The sequence below is a fragment of the Trachypithecus francoisi genome, unplaced genomic scaffold, assembly GCF_009764315.1.
Source record: "Trachypithecus francoisi isolate TF-2019V2 unplaced genomic scaffold, Tfra_2.0 Lachesis_group9, whole genome shotgun sequence".
Taxonomy (NCBI): Eukaryota; Metazoa; Chordata; class Mammalia; order Primates; family Cercopithecidae; genus Trachypithecus; species Trachypithecus francoisi.
Window position 1 is genome coordinate 75,280,920 of NW_022681474.1, and position 20,875 is coordinate 75,301,794.

Sequence of the window (20,875 nt, forward strand, 5' to 3'; positions counted from 1 at the left end):
AATGAAAAAATGTTTTCCGTATAGCTTATTATTCTTTACAGAACTCTGTAGTGTTGGTATTATCAACAGCATAAAGCTGAGCAAACTGAGGCTTAAGAAGGCTAAATAAAATTGCACACAGTTTCTAAGCTGGTAAATGGTGGAGCCAAGGATAGGACCTGGGTGTAGCCGATCCTAACCCGGCCTTCTTTCAACAATATATAATAGCATTTGGCTACATGGGTATATGTTTCTATACCAGTCATTTATCTTTCAAAGGCTACCTCTAGTCCAGCCATTTCCATGAAAGCTTCTTTGAATATTCCCCCCTATTTCCTATACAAATCAGAGGTTTCAGGCTGGGCAAGTTGTCTCATGCCTGTAATCCGAGCTCTTTGGGATGCCAAGGCAAAAGGATCACCTGAGGTCAGAAGTCTGAGACCAGCCTGACCAATATGGTAAACCCCCTTCTCTACTAAAATTACAAAATTAGCCAGGTATGGTCGTGTGTGCCTGTAGTCCCAGCTACTCACAAGGCTGAGGCAGGAGAATCGCTTGAACCCGGAAGGTGGATGTTGAAGTGAGCAGAGATTGCACCACTGCACTCCAGCCTGGGTGACAGAGCGAGACTCCATCTCAAAAAAACAAAAACAAAAACAAAGGTTTTTGAGGTTTCAGAGTCTATCAGGCCTGGTTTGAGGACCCCAGCTCTGCTATTTATTTACCATTTGACCTTGGATGATTCATTTAATCTCTCTGAACCTCACTTTCCTCACTATAAAATGGGGATAATAATACTACATCATGGAACTTTTCAGAGGATACAGGCAGATGCCAAAGAAGCATTCATATAGTGTTTGGCAATTGCTAGTAGCTAGTTTTTGTTGAGGAGTTTGTACCAGACATTGTGCTAAGTGCTTCCCACTCCTTATCTCATTTAATCCTCACAACAACTCTATGATGTAGTTACCAACACCATTTCTATTTTGTAGATGGGGCAATGCAGCTTCACAATGTTGGATGCAACCACCAGCAAGTGGCAGAGCCAGCCCAGCAGTTCTGACTCTAGAATCCATTCTCCTCTTCACCATAGGGTGATCTTTAGGCCCATTAGAAAGTCATAAGATCAAATTAGTTGTTCATTATCAGAATTATTTAATGAAATAGAAGTAAACGTATAAAATAGATTAGAATAGAAATTATCAGTAGGCTTCATACAGTAAAGATAAATATGAAAATTTACTTCATGTAATATAGAAACATGTTTTAGGTATGTGTATACGTGTGTACTGGGTCATGATATAGTGTATTTCTTATTTTAACTTATGAAAATTCATATACCCTGCATTATACTCTCTCTAAATTATAGGTTATCCAAAATAGTTATCTTCCCTTTCCAAGCATTATGTCACACTGTTTCATCCTTAAAGTCAAGCATAATGTTACTGTGGTCATTTTTAGTTTCACCAGGTCACATTTACTTTGATAACTGGTTATTATTCCATTCTAATATTCAGTGACAGTGACTTTAACTTGAGCTATTTCTTTCATTTATTTGTTGGTTTATTTAATAATTATTAAGTGCATACTATGTCCCAGATATTAAATTAGGCCCAGGAAATTAATGGTAAACCAAAACCACAGTTCTTGCCTCAAAAGAGCTTCCAATCCAGGGAGGAAACCAGGCATTAAACATACAATACAGGTAATGCTGTAAGTTCTCCACCAGAGTCTGCAAGGGGTACTGTAGGATCTTAGAATTTAGTACATAGGATAAAAGCAAAACAATACCATAGGTGAATGTACCAAAAAAAAAAAAAAGTTGAATTAGTTCAGGGGTAGCATAAGAACTTCAAGGAGAAAAGATCATTTAAACTTGGATTTGAAGGCGGAGCAAGATTTATCCTGGAGAAAGGGAAAAGGAGATGAGTAAATATGCTGGGTAGAAGGAAAGAAGGAAAGAATGTCTAAAGGCCTGTAAGTGAAAGAAAGAAGACTAAGCCCCAGGTACTGAAAATCCATCGTGGTTGGAGTATACAGTATGAGGGAGCTGGAGAGAGTCCAGGATGTTTTTGGCTCCAGGTATTGTCAAGCCATCAGTAAGGAAATAAGCCACTGCTAACCACAAATTGCTGCAAAGATGCTCACCTTAGGGCATCCAAGTCCAAGACCCAGTCTTTTTTTATTTATTTTCTCCTGGCCCATTGCCCCTGAATGATCTGAAACCAGCAAATAGGAAGCGGCCTTGCCTTGTTCTCTCTCTCACCAACTCTTCACTTTAGGGGTTCTTAAAAAATCCGTAAAATTATAGAATGTGGAATTTTTTCCTTCCCTCTTTCCAACGTCTCTGTAGCTTTTAGAAGCTTGGTCTCGGGATTGAGACAGACCTTGCTCTTGGCTCTGAATAGGTTGTTTGGTCTCTGTGGCCCTCAATTTTTTCACTTATAAAATGAGTAAAGCTGGGTGAGACGGCATGTGACTATCGTCCCAACTATTGAGGAGGCTGAAGTGGGAGGAGCTTGAAGCCAGAAGTTCAAGGCTGCAGTATGCTGTGATCACGCCTGTGAATAGCCACTGCACTCCAGCCTGGGCAACAAAGCAAGCTCCCATCACTAAAAATAAATAAAACAAAATAAAAAAGAAGAAGAAGAAGAAAGAAAGGAAAAAAAAGAAAACTGAGGGGACTAATTGTTCCTGTCTCAGGTACTGAGATCAAATGAGGTAACATATGTATAATAAAACACTTGGCACATAGGATGTGCTCAATATACTTGAAGTGTTATTTTTAAAAAATTACTGAAAGTTTCTGCATATACTTCGAGGGGGGATTTCATTGTATTATAAAGACTTTAATTTCAGGCTTTTTTTACTCTAATGCAAAGTTCACTGAGGAACAGCTACCTCACGCAGTTATATATATTTGGTTATATATTAAGCAGCACAAAGAGACACAAAAATCAAGGATGAGTCAAGTCCAATTAAGCTAAGGAAGTCAGTTTCATCTTTATCAATGGGTTGCAATACTGTATTCCTGTTCCCCTATTTCCCTTGCATACAAATCTTCCCACTTGCTGCTTTTTCTGGGATGTTGGAATGATGTATGATGAAGGTTTCTCAAGTACTAGTGAGACTGAAGCAATTTTCTATATAATGGACCACAAACAGATTTAGAAATGTCGATTTTAGATGCTATGATGCATACCCAAATTTTCCATGCAGTAGGTTAGATAGTAGCAAGACTAAGTTGAAGGGCCAGTGATCTAAAATGTCTCATTGGTGTTTCATATACTGAAATATTAACAAAGTAGAAAATCAAAATGAGAGCAATTTAGGGATTCTCATGTCCCCCGATTACGGGCTCATTTCTGTGGGTCCAATTTCAAACAAAGAAAAGAGCGATAATGGAAAGGAACACAGTCGGGAGAACAAGAATGACAAAAAGCACAGAAAAAAGGGAACTGAAGCAAAATCACAGGGTCATCATCAAAAGACCCCATCTCCATAAAACAATACTATTACAATCCTCCCTCTTCACAAAATCCTCAGCTGGGCTACTGGGCTGCTCTATCAAAAAAACTGGCAACCCTTGTATACTGCAGTGCATCAAGCACTGTTTATTGCCAGTTGAAAAGAAAGCTTCAGTTTGCGTTTTAGAACACTCTGGTCTGAGATGAATTTTCAGTGCTTTCTGAGAGCCAAGATCCCTAGGAGAATCACAGGGTCTCTTCTTATCCCCACCTTTTCTTAGACCTGCTCAGCGGCGGAGACTGCCTTGTGCCTAAAAGTCAGCTGGTTTGCAAGAGAAAACGTCCAGAAAATGTCCTGCTCCACACTGTGAAGGTCCATAAGAAAGTGAGGCTGTGGCAGTTTTGCTGTGAGAGGATGGAATGTGGAAAGAAACAATGCAAAGATGTTGGTAAATTCCACTGGAGGCTGAAGGACAAAAGAACAACTCTGTATTAATTAGGTTTTGTTTGTTTTTGTTTTTTGAGACACGGTCTCACTCTGTCACCCAGGCTGGAATGCAGTGGCGCAGTCTCTGCTCACTGTGACCTGTGCCTCTCAGGCTCAAGCAATTCTCTTGCCTCGGCCTCCCAAGTAACTGAAACCATGGGCACGTGCCACCGCACCTGGCTAATTTTTGTATTTTTAGTAGAGACAGTTTTCACCATATTGCCTAGGCTGGTCTCGAACTCCTGACCACATGATCCACTAGCCTCCGCCTCCCAAAGTGCTGGGCCAGTTAGGCTTTTTTAATGGTGCCAGTAACAACACCATAATTCAAGCCTGTAAGCAACAAAGGAAACTTGATTGACTCACATAACTCAAAAGTTAGACTCAGGAATATTTAGATCAGATGTTCAAATGGTTTCTTTGGACTCTATCTCTATTTGCTGGGCAGCGGTCCCCTGTGCTGACTTATTCTTAGGCAGGCTCTCTCCAGTAATGGCAAAAGTGATCACAAGCCAAACCGTTTTCTAACCAGTTTCAAAACCTCATCTGGAGGAGTTCACTTCCTTCCCAGTAATTCCAGCAGCAATTTTGGGACTAGGTCTGGGCCACATGCCTAGCAATGAGTATGGACGATTCTCTAAAGGAAAATTGAGGTCTTGTTAGCAGAAGAAGGAGAGATGGACTTGGGACTGTTAAAACCAACTAAACAACTTACCCAGTGGGCTCTTCGGATATTCCATTTTAATTATCAGCTAGAAGCAGAAGTTTTACAGTTGAAGATAGCCCTTTATTTATCTCTTTACACATTGACTCATAATCATCTACGATTTCTCCTCAGGAAACTATCAAAGACTATAATACACCAGGAGAGCTGAGTGTTGTGCCATTTTGAAGCTTAGACAGAATACCAGTAGAAATGATAAGTTCTTCCTGTGAGTTTGCTGACATGGGGTTCTTTAACACCCATGCCAAATCAAGCAACTAAATCAAGAGCTACCTCCCATAGCTCCAAGGTAAAGCAAGGATGTGTCAGCCAATTTCCTGAAAGAAATTGATAACTTTGGGTAGAGACCTCCAGCTTGTGTGTGTGTGTGTGTGTGTGTGTGTGTGTGTCTGTAAGTGCCTTCATATTTCGGACCCCTTTCATGTTTCTTTCCATTTTGCTGACCACAGGGAACCACCGTTATTTACATTAGCAATTCCTAGTTGTTTTTAAAAAGTGAGAATTCCTTTCTAAGAATTCATAAATGTCTCATGATAGTAAAATCTCTTGCCTATATTTACATATTGAATAAGAAAATACATACTGTCAAATAAATTTGGTTAATGTTATTAAAATCATTTGTATCATATTGATTATAACACCTACTTACATGTGAAAAATGAATACTATATGTATGTATAAGATGTATTATTGTTTTCTATCTACATAGGGATATGTAGATGTGTTGCAATAATTACATAAACCTTTTCTGTAACAGGGTCAAGGAATTGGGGTCAGGTGAGAGAATGATTCTTTTGTAGCTCCAGTGTTTGTTTTAACCCAGAAGGTCAAGGCCTCCAGATGTTAGGTCAGAGCCCTTCATTCTGCCTCATTTTTTGCTCTGAGTTTCCATGTCCTTCAAATAACTAACTCAAGCTCAAATTTTAACAGAAAGTGAACTGACCAGCAGCCAAGGGAGTTGACACATGATTCATGAGTCAAGAGACTTGAAGATGGTCAGAGTCAGGAGACTTAACACAGCTTCCAGATGCTGAAAGCGAAAGTGACTCAAGGCGTATACTCCAAGTTGAAGGCATATGCCAAAAAGAGAAAAGTGGGAAGTGTGATTTGGGGCCTATCTTCCAAAGGGTAGTGATGAATCTCATCAGAGGCATAGCATTTCACTTTCAATCAGGATACAAAGATAGCAGGAAACATTTATACCAAAAGGGAAATTTGTTCAAAGAGTAGAAATTTATGCAAAGAAAAATTTTTGAGGTGGCATTTTTGACAGTGGAGCTGGCAACTGTGTTTAGAGGTCATTCTCACACTCTGGGTACCACTCATGACTGTCATGCTCTGATGAGCTCCTAATCTCTCTCCTAAATCCTTCCTCCCTCCAGCTTCACAGATGAGATAGAGTGGAGAGGAAGAAACAGTCTCAAAATTATAACTGTGAACCATAGAATTTCCTCTGATCTTTTGGGTGCAAAAGGTAATAAAAATAAAATAATAAAAAATAAGAGAGAGAAATTTAAAAATTGAATTTCCCCTCCAAATCGCAAGCATTTCTACTTAGAAAATTTTAGTACTAATTTGTAGACAAGTGTCCAACATTTGGTAATCAGTATGTTAATACAGATATGGGTCAAAAATGGTACATTTAGCTGAAAAGTTATGTAAAAAGAAAGTGTTGTGAAAGGATAGAGATGATTATATTTATTATATCTGAACAGTATTAGTGTGTCTCAATGATCACTTTATTCTCAGTGTAACCTCAGCCACTGGAGAATGCTGATATCTAAAAGTTATGATGATTAAGAATGTGGGCTTTGAGGTCGGGCACAGTGGCTCACGCCTGTAATCCTAGTACTTTGGGAGGTGGAGGCGGGAAGATCACTTGAGGCCGAGAGTTCAAGACCAGCCTGGCCAATATGGTGAAGCCCCATCTCTACTAAAAATACAAAAATGAACCAGGTGTGGTGGTGCGAACCTGTAATCCCAGCTACTTGGGTGTGTGAGGCAGGAGAATTGCTGGAACCCAGGGGTCAGAGGTTGCAGTAAGCCAAGATTATGCCACTGCACTCCAGCCTAGGTGACAGAGGAAGACCCTATCTCAAAAAAAAAAAAAAAAAAGAAAGAAAAGAAAAGAAAAAAAAGTGGGCTTTGGAAAGAGTCTGAGGCTGAGAAGTCCTAGTTCTGCCGTTAACCAGCCATGTAACCTTGGGCAAATCACTCAACTTCTCTAAACTACACCTTCCTTATTCATATGGTGATATTACAAATTTGTGAGCTAAAATTAGTTATTAGGACATAACTTAAATGAATGCAATGTGTTAAATACTAATAAATGTTAGCTTTTACTATTAATTGTGACAGTATTAAGGGACAAAATCTCTTAACATGGCAGTAATTTGAGACTCCTGCCCAAACTCCGCCTAATAAGAGGACTTTGTCTTTGTCTACTCAGATTCTTCATTTGCCCTTGCCTTGCCCTCTAAGACAATTTTGCCAAACTAATTCCTAAGCTTTTTGTAAGAATAGGCAGACCATGTTCAAGAAAACAAAACAAAAGGACAGAAAAAAACAAGGCAAAAGCAAACAAAAACAGTAGGGCAGTGTAGACCTGCAAGCTGAAGAAGTTGGGTAAAGAACAAAAGCCCACATGGGCCACAAGTTCTGTGAGAAAGTTTTGTAGGATTTGGCATGTGAGAGTCTCTGGAGCAGCTTTGGAGTCTGAGAAACAAGAAAGGAAGCAAAGGCAGTTTGGGAACCAGGGCATGGTGGCACATGCCTGTAATCTCAGCACTTTCCGAGGCTGAGGTGGGAGGATTGCTTGAAACCAAGAGTTTGCAGTTGCAGTGAGTTACAATCATGCCACTGCATTCCAGCCTGGGCAACAGAGTGAGACCTTGTCTCTAAAAAAAGGTGTTGAAAGGTGTTTTACCATGGATTGTAAATGGATCTACTATCATAATTTTTAAGAGATCAAAGTAAAGAGCAGGTTTCAGTTGTAATGACTTTGGTTTCTGGACTGTGCTTTTTCATGGAGCATTATGTAGAGGTTGGGTCGTGTGAGGCCTCGGTTTATACATGGTTTATGCAACCACAGTTCCTGACTTATCAAGTGGCACTTCTCTAACAGTGCTGTGTAAGATTTGCCTGCTATGATCACTCCTTTTTCTGGCTTCTGTACTATTGGGTGAAGTACACTTTAAACTTAAACAAGTGAGTCTTTATTTTTCTTCCTTCACCACCAGGCTCTTCTCCACTAGCAACTCTTTAGAAAATAGCAGTGGCCTCAGCAAAGGAACATATAGTAATCAGTAGTGCAGTTGCAGACGCTTAATCTTTATTGCCACCACCCCAGACCCTAAATCAATCCTTAGTCAGGTTGGGGGAAGCAAGGAGAAGGCAGATTATTACAACTGTTCCTCAGACATCAGATTTCTTCTACAACAATGAGGTGTTCGAGTAATTCCTGGCACCATTGTTTTAGGGTTCACTTCCCAAAAAATACAGTCAGGCTTTCTCTTTGGAAACATGCATTACAACTCTTCTTTATGGATCTGTTCCAAGTAATAACACTATTTTACTCAGGACACAGCATCACCCGTTAAAGAACTTTGGTACTACTGAACACCTTACATTTATGTTGTGACCAACAACAGTATCAGGGATTACAGGGGGAACAGATCCCTTTCACATATTCTAAATACACTACTGAACAATCAACACAATTCCAATGTTGCAAACATTTAATTTATTTCTGCCCTGACCTATCTTTCAAATAGCAGACTCAAAACAGGTGGTTATTACATCAGCCTCTAAATCACTTTTGTATAATCCATTAACCTCACCACATTGAGATATTCAAACAGTTTCCACCAATGGACAATTTTATCATGACCAACACAATTTGTTTTCTCTTACTGGCCTCACAAATGACCTCCTGAAACTAATGCTTAGGGAAGTATTGGAAAATTTCCTGTGCTGTCTCAGGGCTGTATACATTTGCCACACAGCAGCAAAATGATTCTATGTTATTACATATGAAGGCTTGGGGTTATGCCTTTCCATTTGAAATGCATAAGCAAAACAACCCAAACCACCCCAGCCTACACAGAGAACTTCAAGTATCTAAGTACCCCCCCTTTTTTCCAAACAAATAATATCTATACAGGCTCCTAAACACCAAGGACTTCATTAGGTTTGTTGTAAATAAGTCAGTGGATAATCATAAAACACTTCTTGGCAGTAACTAAATCAAGAAGATCAGTGACGGCTGGACTAAGCCAGCTATAAATTTTATGGCAATTTTTTAATGAGGCAAAGGAAGGGAGCTTATCAGCATTTTGGTTTTCAGGGTCAAATGAAAGAAAGCAGGAGAGAGCAAGAGAAAGGAATCTAGGGTACCTGGTGCTAAGAGAAGGAAATGGGAAAAGAGTGAGTAAAAAAGGAAGAGAAAAATCCCCAATTGAGCAGAAGGCAAGAAGCTAGAGGCTTATACAGCCTTTAGCTTAAGGGCAGAAAGTTGTAGTTTGGTGTTTTCCTCAAGGGATGCCTGCAGAAAGATTTCTGTGCCAATGTGACCTTGGAAACTAAAAATGGATCACAGCTTTGGTGTTTGGGCTGAAATACACAAGAGAAAAGTGGGAAACAGATAAAAAATAGATTGGGTAGAAACACCAAGTAGCAGAAGACAAACCATACCTAAAAGATAAAAACTAGGGCAGGTTGTCATGATTATTAAGACCATGTTTCTTTCATCAGTCCTCACCACTACAGGACCTTCTCTGGAAACAGGGTTTTTTTTTTTGTTGGGGGGTGGGGCTTGAGGGGGGTGTTTGAGATGGAGTCTCATTCTGTCGACAGGCTGGAGTGCAGTGGCGCAATCTTGGCTAACTGCAACCTCTACCTTCCTGGTTCAAGTGAGTCTCCTGCCTCAGCCTCCCTAGTAGCTGGGATTACAGGCACATGCCACCACACCCAGCTAATTTTTTGTATTTTTAGTAGAGACAGGGTTTCACCGTGTTGGCCAGGATGGTCTCGATCTCCTGACCTCGTGATCCGCCAGCCTCAGCCTTCCAAGGTGCTGGGATTACAGGTGTGAGCCACCATGCCTGGCTGGAAACAGGTTTTCATACTTCTTTGGAAATGGAAATGTTTTGCCAACTTAGTGGAGAAGGCTGGCATTTCCATAGGGACTATGAAAATTTATTCTGATTTAATAAAAACCTGAACAAGCCAAAGTGAAACAGAAGCTCAATGTTCCAAACTAAATTAGACATTTTATTAATCCAGTTAGAGGTCATTGGCCAACTGTAAATTCAGAATAGTGATTTGGAAAAGAGAAGAAGTGGGGAGGGGCAAAATACCCTGAGAACCTGACCTTCGTCTGCAGCTGGGCCAGGTAGATGGGAACCTTGACAAAGGAATGATGCAGGTAGGTGGGCTGGATGTGTTTAGTGAGTTAACAAGTAATCTTTAAAGCAAGAATCAGTGTCTGTGCAGAAAGCAACTAGCCTCTACACAGCAAGACTCTGGCTGGCATCAAGCCTTGGTGTTCAGTTGGTCTGACCTTTGATGCAAAACTGAACTCTGTTCCTCAAGATATCCCCACTAGCTTTTACGTGTGTTCTCACAGATGTTTCACGTCTTTGACTTTTGCCTTTACCGATGGCTTTAACTTTATTATTTAAGATCTTGTCTTGTCACTTTCGTTGTCTCAAAAAAAGGAGGTCACAGAAACCTTGTCTTTTCTAAAGAAATTTAATAAAAATATCTGCAAACTTGTCTCTGTTACCTAAGAGGCCCTTTTTGAATTTTCCATTATACGCCAGTGGGAAAAACCTAAGAAAACCTGAAGGAAGCCCCGAGTTTAATTTTTTAAATTAATCATCCATAAAATAAAGTAGATTGGTTTACTATAGAAACAAGGATTCCAGTCATATTTAACTGCAGTGTTGGGTGAGAGAAGAGTGTTCAAAGTAGTGACGAAGGTGGTTAGGGGTGGGGTAATGTACATATTGAGCTGTCATTTTTCTAGCATTCTATAGAAAAGGTAAGAAATCAGAGATTTTGGATAATTATTAATGTCATAAGTCAGACAAAACTTAGGAGAAACAAAGCAAAAAAAAAACACCCTGTTATTTAGTCCCTGAAAATATTTTACTTACCAAAAAAAAAAAAAAGACAGCAAAGAAAGACAAAAAGAAATAGTTAAGTGAAGAGACAGACAATTCAAGTAATTTACTGTAAGGAAGAACAATCAACTTTCACAAAGAAAATATCATAGAGCTATAACTGGACATTGCAAACACTTTATGTGTGGGTTCTAATTTAGAATTTACTTGCTTGAACCCAAATTCTCATGCTTCCATGTGCCCCGTGAAGAATGATAAGTTCTTCCCTCTGTGGGTCAGATCCCAAGTCTGCCGTATTGTTTCTGGTTCAGATTTTCTTCCTATAGGTCTGTCAAAAGCAAAAATAAAGAAGAATCACTGGAGTGGGAACTAGAGGCCTTAGGTTCTTGCTCTGCTTCTTGAACTAGCAGTTAACAAATATACCAGGTTACATTTCTGGGTAAAGGTTAGCCTGACAGATGAATCTTCTGAAGTGATATCCTTGGACAAATGACCTAAATCTGGGCCAGCTTCATGGGCATAAAATCTGTGCGGTCTCACAGAGTCCCATACTTAAAAGGGATTTGTGCTTAGTTTAATGCCCTGCTGTCACCATCTTAGTAATTTTTTAACAAGGGACTCCACAGTTTTGTTTTGTGTCTGGTCCATTAACTTATGCAGCTGGTCCTGCCTTAACACTGCGCAGCCTCTGCTTCCTTTTCTTTAAAATCAGAATTGGAAGAGCCCCAGGATCATTTCTACTTTAGAAAGTGATGATATAAACCCTTCAGGGTTGTCTGGCATTTAGACCGCACAATGCCACAATCACGGTGAGGAGACTTTTCCGGGATCTGTTTCCAGGACATAGTTTCATTCTTAAATTGGCCACCATACCCCATGATGGAAACTGCAAGACCTACCATGCCAGGGATTATCCTGCTCCCTCTTTCTCCTCTCAGTGACCAACCTCTCATTATAGCACCACTGACTAGCCGAGTGTTGCCACAAGAATGCTGCAAACAACCACCCTCAAAACTTAGAGGCTTAAAACAGCAGCCATTCTTGCTGTTCTCAAGTTCACAGTGAGCTGGTGGGTTCTATTGATCTGGGTCAGGCCTGGCTGAGCATTTATTTGACCATAGCCATCTCTCTCTCCCATGTTTCAGATGGCCTCAGCTGGCACACCTCAGCTCTGTGCCTGTGGTCTCTGTCCCTTCGGCAGGCTGGTCAGGGCTAATAGAAGCAAAGGTCAAGAGACGGAGCAGAAGCAAGCACGGCTTTCAAGGCATCTATAAAATGAGGGTAACCAGATTCACTCTAAAGCCCCTTCCGCTCTGACATTTTCATAGTCCACAGGCTCAGTTCTCACTGCAACCAGTTTCCACCCTCCCCTTCCTCTTCTGAACCAGACTCCTGTCTCTACATCCTATATAGGGCATTTAATCATAGACTGGTGAAAGTAGTCAATTTAACTTACTTCAATCTTTATAGCTTTGTCAGGTCCTGTAATTCCTGTAATTCTCAGGGGAAGATGTTTAAGTTTTGCTCAGCCATGCCAGAAACCCCCTTTCTAAAATTGAACGAGTAGCAAAAGGTATATTTCCCAGATCCACATCTATGTCTCTGTGGCTCCTTTGTCTCTACAGAGCAGAATCCTCTTTGATTTCAACGTTCTCTGCGCCACCCCCACCCTCACATCAGACTGCATCAAACACTCACAGTCCAGCCAAACCACATTGGCATGGCTCACTGCAGGCCTTTGAGCAGGGCAGCATTCTTTTAAATAAATGAGAGGGACAGTGTGTTCTTGCTGAAGCCTGCAAGGTCCTGTCAGCTTTACGCTTGCTGATTTACATGGCTTTTGAAAGACATAACCATAAAATTTCACTCCAAAATTCACTCTGTCCAGTCAGATCTTTGCCTAGGCCTGGCAATTTTAATTTATCAAAGTAACGAGATAATAGTTTAATTTTTGCCCTTGTTGTATGCCCCTATAATCTTCATAATTCATAATACAGCTGTTTCTCCCAGTAAGCTCTTTGATGGGAGTCTATGATCTAGATCTTGTTTTATTTTTTTCTTAAGAAATCATTAAAGTGAAGAAGCTACTCCTATAAGGATCTGCAATCCTAACGTGTAGAACCAGTAAAGCAGCACAGAGCGGGAGAGTGAGGTAAACATGCTGCATGTGGCTTTCTGGGCACATGCACTAGCTGCTTTTGCCACTGGTTCAGGGAACAGGAGCTAAATTTGGTCTGTATGATTGTGTTTTAAGCCGAAAACTGATTCTTGGCTGGCAGATACGCCTTTTCTTTTCTTTCTTTTCTTTTTTCTTTTTTTTTGAGATGGAGTCTTGCTCTGTCACCAGGCTGGAGTGCAGTGGTGCAATCTCGGCTCACTGCAACCTCCACCTCCCGGGTTCAAGTGATTCTCCTGCCTCAGCCTCATGAGTAGCTGGGACTACAGGCGTGTGCCACCATGACCAGCTAATTTTTGTATTTTTAATAGAGACAGGGTTTCACCATGTTGGCCAGGATGGTCTTGATCTCTTGAGCTCATAATCCGCCCACCTCGGCCTCCCAAAGTGCTGGGATTATAGGCGTGAGCCACCATGCCTAGCCAGATATGCCTTTTCTTTGCACATTCATTTGTGTTTCATTGTCTCAAAAATTAATTGTCTTTTCAAATTAGGAAATCTTCCACTAAGCCAACAACAACAGAAAAAGAGAGGTGATAACAGAGGACCCGCCAGTCTGTCTCCTGTTTCCTCTGCAGTGGTTTTTGTCATTTTGCTGCATGTGTCCATGTTGGCATCAGGTTGGAGCAACACAGCAGGTTCTTTGGCTCTCAAGGTGGTCTTTAAAAGTCACTAATATTTGGTCCTTGGTCACCTTGCCTACCCTTCAGTTGCTTTTCTTTATGAAATCTAGTGCTCTGTGCGTTGTAGTGCTTTCTCCAATAATTAGAAAAGAAAAACAGAATCTCCAAGTTCCTAGATCAGGGCCTGTTAGGTGGGTAGGGAGGGAGAAAAGGGGCAAGGACGGTCACAGCCAGCCTCACATTTATAAAAGTCTTCACATTTTCACTTTTCTTGCTTATAAATTAGTTTATATATATGATACCACAAAGATACAGAATTAAAAGCAGGCATTAATCTTATGCCCTATTCTGGTTCCAATGTACTTTAATATTTATAAAATGATAATTATCTTTAAAATAATACTCTCTTGCAACATACCTACTGTGACAAAAGTTTTCATTTATTTAATGAAAATATTTAAAATATTCTGTAAACATCATCACTTTATTCTGGCCTATTTTGTCTTTTAAATAAATCATGAGACTCGAATACTCAAGGTTGTTGGAACTTCTCTTAACTTCTGAAGGGCCCTGCTTTGGACAAATTAGTTTTGTTTCATTGTGCATTACTAACCTCTTCTAAAGAAAACCATAGAGTAGAAGAAATGTGGCTCACATGTTTGGGGTAGAAGAAAGAGGTAGGCACTAAATCAGGTAAAATATAGTCAAGAGCTTAGGTCCTAGACAAGGGCTGGTATAGTCACTTATAGAAAGATCAAGGCTGAGAACACACCATCTTGAGATGGAACCCTCTGAGCTCCCTCTGGATTTCCTTCCACAGGTTGCTTTAGCTTTCAGAATGTTGTGTCAGCACCTTGGCTTGGCACACACAAGAATCTTCACAACTTGGCCACTGACCACTGTCCAGCTCTTTCTCTCTCTCCACTCTTCTTCCCCGTCCCTTTGCTTTGGTCCTATCATGACAATCTTAAAAATGCTATTGAACACTCCCTGGTCTTCATACATGCCCTTCCTCCTGCCCGAACTGCCCTTAAACTCTTATCCATTCATCATAAAGCAATCAATCTGTATCTTATGCCTCTGGGCCCCGATAGAACCCTGGGAATATTTCCACCACTTACAATTCTGTATTTTAATCTTTACTTTACCTGTCTGTTATATTTTTTGAAAGAAAGGCTATATTTTCATAATTGTTTTATTCCTCATTTATAGTAAAATACATGGTACATGACAGAGTCAATAGTGAACAAATGCATAAATGCATGAATAAACAAAATAGACCAGAAACCTATTAGAAATACAGAATCTCAGGCCCCACCCCCAGATCTACGAAATCAGAATCTGCATTCTAACAAGCTCCCCAGGGAATTTGATTGCACATTCAAGTTTGAAAAGCACTGATCCAGCTTACACTGTGCTCTCTCAGTTCTGTAAACATCTGGAGTACTGATTGTCTAAGGTTCTGGGTTTGGTAATTGTTAATGTACCTGTGTTGCACTCTGTTTAACTGATTTGTGTGAGTGTGTGATTGTGTATGTTACTGTACGCTCACACACTTCCTTTCTTGTCTCTCACCCAGAAGGCTACATGGGGGGCACTCTTGACATTCTGTCACTACTCCTCTCAGCACCCAGAACTAGGTACTACTCAGAGTATTTTTAATGTTCCTGGAAAAATATCCCATAAAAAGATAAAATCTGCTACCCAAGCAACGGGCAAAGTGTTGGGGATGAGTGATAGACATGGAAAAGAGCACTAGCTTTTATTGAGATTCTACTAGTAGGAAGTACTGTTGACACTGTATGTACTATATCTCATTTAATCTTATGTAATGAGTTAGGAATCATAACCCCGATTTTACCAATGAGGAAAACTAGGCTCCTAAGTATCCTCAGTCTCACACAGATAGTCATGGAACTGGCATTTGAACACTTCTTATTCTTCTTCTTTGAAATTCTTGTAAAGAACGCACAACATAACATTTACCATCTTAACCATTTTTAAGGGTAGAGTTCAGTATTGGTAAAGAGCGATATATTTGCATTGTCGTGCAACAGATCTCGAGAACATTTTCACCTTGCAAAACTGAAACTCTATACTTTCGAATACCAGCTCCCATTTTCTCCTATCCCTACCACTTATTTTTATAACCTAGTCAAAGGTGTTATTTTGCTCATTCTCCCTTATCTTTCTTCCACCTTCTCCCCTTTCTCATAGTACCATATTTTACACAGCTCTGGCTTATCCCAATAGCAATGAAAGCAACCTGAAGATCCTAAGGTCTCAGGATGTTACCTTCCCTATGGAGTCTGTGGAGTAAGCAACAGGGTTTGCCAAGGGAAGAAAATCAGAGGGAAGTGATTTGATTCTTGTAATGTTGGAAATTAATCTGTATACTTTCTCTATGTTAAGGGAAGCTTTGAATACAGACCATTATTTCATTGAAAAAATCAGTCATGCCTGTCTAAAATGATCAGTTTGCCATCAAGCCACATTCCTGAGGCCAGGATTCTAGTATGGTAGCCTTAGTGACAGCATCCTTCTGAAGCACCATGAGGGTAACACACATGCCCAGTCCAGAAAAACTCTGTCTGGTTGCCTTGCCTGCTGTATGGGATTGCTGCTGACACCAGACATACACTCCCTGAAGGTGAGGTAGAATGAGATAGAACTGTGGCCCAGGGTGCAGGTTTGCACATCTTTGAATTGCACTGTTGTTATCTTATTCTGTCTGATATAATGTTTGTAACTTTGGCTTGTATGATTTTTGCATAATTCAATTTAAATACATTTTTTATTAGAGATTCAAAAGCAGGAAAATATTTATGTTGCATATTAGAAAGCAATAATGGCCTAGAGAGAGTAGGTATAAATGCCAAGAGAGGAAACAGACTTCCCCCAGAGCCTCCTGTCTCTAGAGTCCTGCGTCATTGAGGGCACATCATGCAGTGATGGGCTTGTACTAGGCAGCTGGCATCCCCATGCTCCAACCTGTAGGAACACAAAGATCATGTTTCCCCATTTTTTTGGATTTCATGTCACCAAAGATGACAGACTAACTAATTGTATCAAGGGAACCCTAAGTCACTTATTTTAGATCCTGAGCTCTGTTGTCTGATTTTAGTGAGAGCAGGAATTTCCTGTCTGAATTGCAAAGCCTCAAGGGAATGCCTAAGTCAGCAGACCTGGATTTAAACCTAACTTTACAAGCAATAGCTCAATGACCTTGAGTGACATAACTATTCTGTGATTCGGTTTATTAAATGAGATAAGTTGAAGGAAGCAAATATATTTCCTGAATCGCTTAATAAGTGTTAGCTATTGGTATTTTTATTATCTTATTATTGTGATTTTTAATAAGAAAGCCTGGACTAGAACTTATACTAAGGACTGAAAACTATAGCCAGTGTACCAAATCAGGCCTACCTGTTGTATAAATCAAGTTTCATTGGAATACATACATACCCATTTGTCTGTATGTACTCTGTGGCTATTTTCAAGCTACAATGGCAGAATTGTGGAGCTGTGTGACACAAATCAGATTTAGAAGTCTGGACTTTGGAGTAAAGAGATAAAGGTTAAAGATTCACTTTGCTCTTCCCTAGCTGGATAACGCTGCGTAAATCATTGCAACCTGAACTTAAATTTCTTTATTTGTATAATGACGTTAATAAGAATATCCACATTACATATTAGTAGTGAGGATTCAATTAAACAACTCATATTTAAGCTGTATGTAAGTACTTAAGTCCTATAAGAATTCATTCATTCATTCATGTGACAGACACTGGACCAGACACAGAAAATTCAAAATGAAAAAAATCAGAGATAGTCTGTGACCATCAGGAGTTTATCTTCTGGGAGGGAAAATAGGCTGCTTGATGCAAGGTATGTTTCCTTATTCATCAATTCATTATCATTAATTTGTAAGATGGTCAGTTTGAATTGTGAAAGCACACATGCTTATACTTTATGATTCTGCCTTTGGCTCAGCCTGGGTCAGAGATATTAACTTGTACATTTTTCAGTATTTAAGTTGTTTATTTGCTTTTCTTCAAACAATGAATCAGCCAAGTCCTTCAAAAGAAACATATTCACAGAGTTAGACAAGTTGCCTGGTGAATGTGACACATGCAGAGATGCCCACAGGATGATTTAAGCCTTTGTACACTTATGAAACAAAGTTCAACCAAGCAAAATGGTGCTCTGCAAGAAAAATGCACAGACCAAATATGAATACACATGAATCCAGCACAGACTCCAAAAAAACAGCTGAGAAAAGAATATGCCATCGGATTTTTTTTTTCTGTCGTTTTTTCATTTAGAGAACATTAGTTTCTGGGAAATTACAAAGAATAAGCAGGCAAAAATAACTTTGACTGAAAATGTTCACCTCTAAATAATGTTTCAGTTGAATGACAAAGAACTGCTTATTTGTTCTAATTCTAGGCCAATGTCCCATGACACTTTTATATGTCAATTTACCTAGTATAAATATGCATTAAGAACACATCACTCCTCACTAATTTTATTAATAAGTTTCTTCTCCTTGAATTTTCACTACACTGGAGAAAGACTAATCGTGTGTTAAAAATTTATAATCTAATAAGAAATCTACCAACTTTTCTGTTAAAAGAGTAACACTCTCTTAAAAGAAAAAAAAAAAGGCTCTCAGATGCTGATCAGTCTACAGGCGGGTCTCCCAAGTCAGTCATCTGACCATGATTTTTACGCCCTGTGCACAAAAGGGACATTTAGTATGAAAGCAGTAAACGAAAACTAGGGGCTGTTGTCAAAGTGTCAGCCATTGTGCTCATATTAATAACCACTGCAGCTGTCTGAGGCTCAAATTAGAATCTTTGAAACAAGTTAAACACTTCCAGCACTATTTAGAGCCATTTTAAAGAGAACAACAAAATTTTATGTTGAGATCTTTTACTAGGTGGCCTTTAAAATAAAAATCTCTTTAAAAACCAAAACTAAACTTTTTGAGATGCCATTATCTGAGAAATCCTCATTTCCTATTAACTAAATATCCCAAAAGCTGGATTCAAAAGCATATTAATTTATTATGCACATGTGCTCACATGAACTCACGTAAATTCTTAGAATCTAAAAATAGAAAAGCACTTTCCCTGGGACTGGTATGCTTCTCCCATATAAAACATCCCAAACAGAGTAGTGTTATTCCCAGCTACTTATTCTGGCATTGGAAGAGAACAACCATTTTTAGCAAAGACAGATGTTGGAGCCAGGTGACTGTGTATCTCTGAACCTCCTGGGTTGAGGAAGAGGACCAGCATCCTTTCAAAGGAACTGTTCCAAATGCACATCAACTACAAAAAAATGCATCCATCTTGGGATTGAAGAAAACCTGTGACCTAATGCAGATGAGCTGGCAATGTGTAAGTCACTCACTCTGTCAGCTGCTTCAGAGGGACAGCATGAACTTCAAATCATACTGCTTAGGTTATTCAGATGGCCTCTAGGGACTTATAAGGGGAAAACGTTCTGTGTTTAAATAACGTTCTGTGTTTTAAGTTCTGAAATAAACTTTTTGAATTGCACAGTGGTAAGACACAGCCCAATACCTGGGAGCAAATAAACTGATTTCCCAAACATGGAGAGACAGCTAAGTGTTTTATTCGAATGACAAGTCCATTCACCACCCTCTGACAGTTTCAATCTAACTCGTTGAAGTCCACACTAAGTAGATGAATGTGCTATTCCATTGTTCCCTTTAAATTTACACTATTGTGAAGCACCAGAGCTACTACTGGGGAGTCAGAAATCTTTGATTCTACTGATTTTGCCCTTACCCTTGTCTACCTTATGGATATTAGAAGAACAAATGGATACTATATATAAAAGCATTTTGAAAAGTATAAAGTAATGATCTATTTATTAGATAAACATAGATTAACTCCCTACTAAGTACCAAGCATAACTGCAGATGTCATTCCATCCTTAGAGCAATGCTGCAAGATAAATATCATGACTCCACTTTTACAGATGAAGAAAATGAGCCTCAAAGAAGCTATGTAACTTGCCCCACATCATACAGCTGTGACACGAAAAGCTGAGACTCAAATTCAGGGCTTTTCATTCCAAATGTAGGTCTACTTACTCCTATGTCAAGTCCCTTTTAAATTTACACTAATACGTGAAAGAATGCTAAGATTTAACTGTCTTATATAAAACTCCAAGTTAGCAGGTGACCTACATACTTGAACTCAGGGTACCCTAACCTTCTAGTGTGGGAGAAGCTTCTTTTCCTTTCCTTGAAACCTGAAAGAATGGTGCTCACAGGGAGCTGGTCAGTACAAGTGAGACAGAGGGCAGTGCTGTTCCTGCATGACCTGCCCCTGGCACTTTCAACCAGGAAATATGGTGCAGCAATGAAGATATTGCTGGTAATCAGCTTGGAGAGCTGACATGTAAGCTACAAATTACACTGGTAACCTTGCATCTCTTAATCAAGGATCTCTGCCCTTTTGCAAGAAGTGCAGGATGTAAGAATTTTATGGAGTCCTGACGGAGAAGTTTGGGGAAGGAGCTTTTCTTGGGTCCCCTTAAATCTCAAGATATACAAAATGCCCAGTAATGCCAACATGGTTGCAACCTAAAACTTTTGAGTATATTCATCCCATAAGCTATACAGGTATGACTTAAGTACAGGGTACTTAGTTTTATATTTTCCCCAGTTCCCGCATAGCTTAACAACTCTCCTTCTTATTTTGAGCAGACAAGGACATTTTAGAGTCATAGGCACAACCCTAAGGCCATAGAATGTATTAGTTTGTTCTCACGTTGCTATAAAGGACTACCTGAGACTGGGTAATCTATGAAGAAAAGAGATTTAATTGACTCACAGTTCTGTAGGCTTAACAGGAGGCATGACAGGGAGGCCTCAGTAAACTTAGAATCATGGCAGATGGTGAAAGGAAAGCAGGGAACTTCTTCACATGGTTGCAGGAGAAACAGAGTAAAGGGGGAACTGTCACACACTTTTAAACCATCAGATATCATGAGAACTTACTCACTATCATGAAAACAGCAAGGTGAAATCCTCCCCTATAATCCAATCACCTCCCACCAGGCCACGCCTCCAAGTTGAGATTTGGGCAGGAACACAAATCCAAACCATATCATTCCACCTCAGCTCCTCCCAAATCTCATATCATTCTCATACTGCAAAATACAATTAACCCTTTCTCAACAATCCCCTAGTCTTAACTCACTTTAGCATTAACTCAAAACTCCACAGTGCAAAGTATATCTGGGATAAGTAAAT

At 39.7% G+C, this 20,875-nt stretch overlaps 1 long non-coding RNA gene across 1 annotated transcript; it reads right to left on the minus strand.

Annotated features, from left to right (window-relative positions):
• Positions 1 to 10,863: 10,863 nt before the first annotated feature.
• Positions 10,864 to 12,511, minus strand: LOC117082550. The gene is made up of 2 exons (XR_004436663.1): positions 12,239 to 12,511; positions 10,864 to 11,110 (listed from the first exon to the last, which is right to left on the minus strand). It is a non-coding gene; the product is annotated as an uncharacterized LOC117082550 (long non-coding RNA).
• Between the last annotated feature and the right edge of the window lie 8,364 nt (positions 12,512 to 20,875).